Source organism: Equus quagga, chromosome 6, assembly GCF_021613505.1.
Source record: "Equus quagga isolate Etosha38 chromosome 6, UCLA_HA_Equagga_1.0, whole genome shotgun sequence".
In the NCBI taxonomy this organism is placed as follows: Eukaryota; Metazoa; Chordata; class Mammalia; order Perissodactyla; family Equidae; genus Equus; species Equus quagga.
In genome coordinates, this window is record NC_060272.1 from 102436128 (window position 1) to 102441102 (window position 4975).

Genomic DNA, 4975 nt, shown 5'->3' on the forward strand with positions numbered 1-4975 from the left:
TTTTTTTTCTTGAGGAAGACTGGACCTGAGCTAACATCCATGCCCATCTTCCTTTACCTTATACATGGGACGCCTACCACAGCATGACTTTTTTTTTTTTCCAAGTGGTGCCATGTCCGCACACGGGATCTGAACCAGTGAACCCTGGCCAAGAAGTGGAACGTGCGAACTTAACTGCTGTGCTACTGGGCCAGCCCCTAGGAGTATTTCTTAGGAATTTTTTTCACCTTCTTTGTTTTTGGTGAGGAAGATTGGCCCTGAGCTAACATCTGTTGCCAATCTTCCTCATTTTGCTTGAGGACCATTGGCCCTGAGCTAACATCTGTGTCTGTCTTCCTCTATTTTGTATGTTGGATGCCACCACAACATGGCTTGTTGAGTGATGTGTAGGTCAGCACCTGGGATCCAAACCCATGAACCCTGGCCTGCTGAACTGGAGTACACAAACCTAACCACTACCCCACTGGGCCAGCCCCATTCACCTTCTTTTAATGCACTACAGTGAGTTCCCCCAGTCTCTCTCTAAGCCTGTGCTGTTCAATGTGGTAGCCACAAGCCACGTGCAGCTATTTAAACTGAAATTTATTGAAATAAAATTTAAGAAGTCCATTCCTCAGTTGCACCAGGTGTGTTTTGAGTGTCCTGTGCCCTCATGTGGCTAATGACACAGACACAGAATGAGCCTGTCATCACAGGAAGTGTTAGGGGCAGAGCTGTTGTAGGCTATTCAGGTTATGCGATACACAGGCTAGGCGGGGAGGCATCAGCAACGCTCCTAGGATTTGACTAAAACAAGCAACAACAAACAGCAAGAGGCAGGGGTCTGCTGGTGTCCAGGGGAGAAGCTCTGACTGCGGGCAGCTGTCTGACATCTTATTAACTTGATCTGCAGGAGACAACGTGACCTGTTGACTTCTTTCAATACCTAACTGCTGAGTGTCCAGGTGCCCGGCTCTGAGGAGGTGGGGTCTGAGCTGGTGACCACCAGCCCTACTGGCCAGCTGGAGGGAAGGATGAAATAACCGGGGGAGAAGGAGAGAGGGGCTCCTGCAGAGGGATCTACCCCAGTGCGGGAGGGGATGGAGGCTGTAAAAGGAGAAAAGTGGTCCAGCCTGAGTGGAGGGGGCAAGGGAGGTGATGGAGAGAGGTGGGCAGCCACCCGGCCTTGTGAAGGCACACAGCGGACTTCATCCTGGGAAGCACCAAAGGGCTTTAGGAGGTTGGCGGTAAGATTTACATTCTCCAAAGGTCCCTCTGGTTACTTTTGAGCCACCAGTGCCCCTGGCAAACTCAGAAAGGAGAAGGCCGAAGGCACAGGGCTGAGAGGTGAGCAGAGAAGGACGAAATGGGGGTGCAGAGCCTGGACAGCCAGCTTGGCCCTGAAGCTGAAGTGAGAGACCCAAGGCAGTTTACCACTACAGCACATTCTAGAATGTTCACTGTCCGCTGCGTACTGTTCTCAGTCTTTCTAGAAATGGACTTCTTTAGTCCTCATTGCAATCCTGTGAGGGAAGTCCATTATTACAGTCGTTATTCGTGACAGTTATGTTCTATAAAGTTGCCACAAACACTCAATTAACGAATTGCTCCTGAGGGAAATGGGGCGTGAGGTTCCGTGAGCCTCTGGTCACATTTTCACCCATCGATCAGTGCATAACCTTGTTTTACGTGTGTTTCTGATTAAAGACACCTTGTTTAACACGTCCTGTCGCCTCACTAACATTGAAGTCAAGGCCAGTAGCACTGTAAACCCCGCCTGAAGGCAGCGTCTCTAACCCACGTATTTTCTCCGTGACACACATCGCGGCCTTCTCATGCTTCGGCACGCTGCACAGCACTGTAGCTCCACGGCTGGGGGTCACTTTAAACAGTAAGTCACCAACAAACACCAAAGAAATGTGAAATAGCACGCCACTAAATAGCCCGTGAAAAGGACCCTTGTTTACAAATGAGAATCTGAGAGCTGGAGCAGAAAGGTAGAGTCCCTCCTTGTTCGACCTCAGCTGGGAACAGCAGAGCAGGGGTGACTCCGAGTTTTTGCCGCTCTGTGCATGTCCAAGAATGACCACGAAACCACCCTGAGTATCAATTTTAGGGTTACAAATAAATTTTAGTGAGTAGGTGAAATCACAAGTGCAGGATCCACGAATAATGAGGACTGACTGTATCTGTATTTTCCAGATGAGGAAACTGAGGCACACAAGGGTAACTTGCCCAAAGTCACACAGATACACAAAGTGGTGGAGCTGGGATTTGAACCCAAGCTGTCTGGTCCCGGGGTACTGGCCACAAAGGTAAGAAACCTATATTTCACTATAGAGGGTTCCAGACATGGAGGCTCCAGACGTGGAGTGTTTGAGAACGCGGGGTTCAGCTCAGGGAGTGTCCCTTTTTCCCATGATCCTGACCCCTCCAGTCTTCGCTGTTTTGGTCTCTCTGAGACATTCATGGGGCTGTTTTTCTCTTTTGTTTTTGTTTTTTCATTTTGTATCTTTGATGGTTGTTCTTGGTGGGAGGCTTGATCTAATGCAAGTTACTCATTTCCTGCCAGAAGAAGTCTTTATTCAGCTTTTGCAACATAAAGGAACTGTCGCAAGGACTCCCGGCCTTGTCTTCCCACTCTGCTCCCCTCTGCTCCCCGATCTACATGCCGTGGGGCACTGCTGGACCTTCCGGAGCCTCCGTTTCTCTAAAGGCAGGGATCATGGCACCTGCCGTGCAGACAGGTTCTGAGGATCAAACAAGAGGACGTGAACACCCCAAACACAGGGCCGGAGGGGGTTCAGCAAATGTCTGTTTTGAAGCATGTCAACAAAGTACGGAGAGGCAGGAGGTCAGAGGCAAAACTCGGCTCCCACCCAAGGAAGAAGTTGCCCCGCCGTGCTCGGGGAGGCGGATGGAATTCTCGGGGTGAGGGCTGTGTGACAGGTGCTCCCCCGCAGTCACCCAGCAGCCACCCTCCTGCTTCCAGGTCACCTGGAGCCCTCGGACTACCCATCCCTGGGAGGTGTGCCTCGCTTGAGTCTCCAGGGTTCAGTCAATCCGAGAGCTCAGCAAAGGGCCGGCTCACGGGAGGCATGTGAAGAAAAACCAGGTCCTAGTCCCCAGGCCGCAGTCCCAGGTCAGGCTTGGAACCACAGGACCCAAGTAAGGCGCCCTGCTGGCGAGGCCGGGCGTGGGTGGCCAAGCAGGGAGGCCAGCCTTCACCCCGGAGGTCCCCTCATCACCCTGGGCCCTGTCAGACCACAACGCTTGAAGAGTCGATCAGCTGTCATCCGTTGCTGGGAAGCATGAACTGGTACCACCACTCTCGGCATCAAAGGAGCTGAGTATTTGCTGGCCCCTCACCCAGCAGTGCCATTCTGAGAAATTCGCCCGAAAGGAGCTTCTCTCCACGCACAGGAACGCCCACAGCAGCCCCAGGTAACAGCAGCACACTGGAATCAACCGGAGGTCACCAGGAGGAGGCAGGATAGAGTGTGACACACTCACCCAACGGGATGCCATTCAGCAGAGAAAACAAATAAATGACAACCGGGTGCATCAGTGTCCACGAGTCTCAGAACAACCCGGAACACAAGGCGCCAGTCACAGCAGAATCAACACAGCAAAACGTTCTTGATATAAACAGCCCAGGGTTTAGGGAGACACATACAGGAGGTGAAACCCTAAGAAAAGCAGGGATGACTGACAGACTTCAGCACAGCAGACTCCTCTCCGGGAGGACCCGGCTGTCACGGGAGAGCACTCGGGCCTTCTGAGGAACAAGCAATGTTCATTGCCTAGCCTGGCGGTGGGAACATGAGCATTTGCTATTAATCTTTAAATGATACAGATGTTTCATATACACTTTTGTGTGTATAAACTCATGGATATGGTCTGTGGAAGACAATAAAAATGAATTTAAAGTGAATTAGGGCATAGCCTGCTTGCTGGGCTCACGGACAAAAAGTTATAGGTCTCGTCCCTCTGGGGAAATGAACGGACGTCTAAAAGTCTTCTGAGGTCTGCAAAAGAAGTCTATGAAGTTATATCAGAGGCTGTGACATCAAGTTAACTCCTCCTTGGAGCACCCTCCAGCATTAAAGGGGAAGGTTAGAGCCCCAGCCACTGTCACGCTCTCCGTGGGGTCAGAGGCTGCCTGATAGAACCTGGTCCTCCCCGAGCCTCTGAGTGAGAAAGGTGGAAGTGGAGGGCCGAGGAGCTGCACTTTCTTTTTTTGAGGAAGATTAGCCCTGAGCTAACATTTGTCGCCAATCTTCCTCTTTTTGCTGAGGAAGACTGGCCCTGAGCTAACACCCGTGCCCATCTTCCTCTACTTTATATGTGGGATGCCTACCACAGCATGGCTTGCCAAGCGGTGCCATGTCTGCACCTGGGATCCGGGGATCCAGACCACTGAACCCCGTGCTGCCAAACAGGAACGCGTGCACCTAACTGCTGCGCCACCGAGCCGGCCCCGGGAGCTGCGCTTTTATAAGCCGTTTCTGTGGATTCTGGGTTCTGATGAGCAGCTAGAGCCAAGAAACAATGATCAGAAGCTAAATATGCTCTACTCCAGAGCAGTCATGTGGTAGCCACCAGCCACGTGTGTGATCAAGGAACTGGATTTTAAACTGTCCTTAATTTTATTTTATTTTAATTTTAATTTTTTTTTTCTTTTTTCTCCCTAAAGCCCCCCGGTACATAGTTGTATATTCCTAGTTGTGGGTCCTTCTAGTTGTGGCATGTGGGACACTGCCTCAGCGTGGTTTGATGGGCAGTGCCATGTCCGCGCCCAGGAGTCGAACCAACGAAACACTGGGCTGCCTGCAGCGGAGCGCACGAACTTAACCACTCGGCCACGGGGCCAGCCCTGTCCTTAATTTTAATCTAAAAATGATACTCAGTAAAGTCACTGGAAAACTTTAAGTATGTTTGGAACAACTTGAGTGTGTGAATTTACCTTTTCAATTGTGAATTGTCTAAAATCTAA

The 4975-nt window shown here is 50.9% G+C and overlaps 1 pseudogene; it reads left to right on the top strand.

The window, feature by feature from the left end:
* The first annotated feature begins 1345 nt into the window (after positions 1 to 1345).
* Positions 1346 to 4975, top strand: part of LOC124240787 (A-kinase anchor protein 17A-like) — a 19315-nt pseudogene continuing 15685 nt past the window's right edge.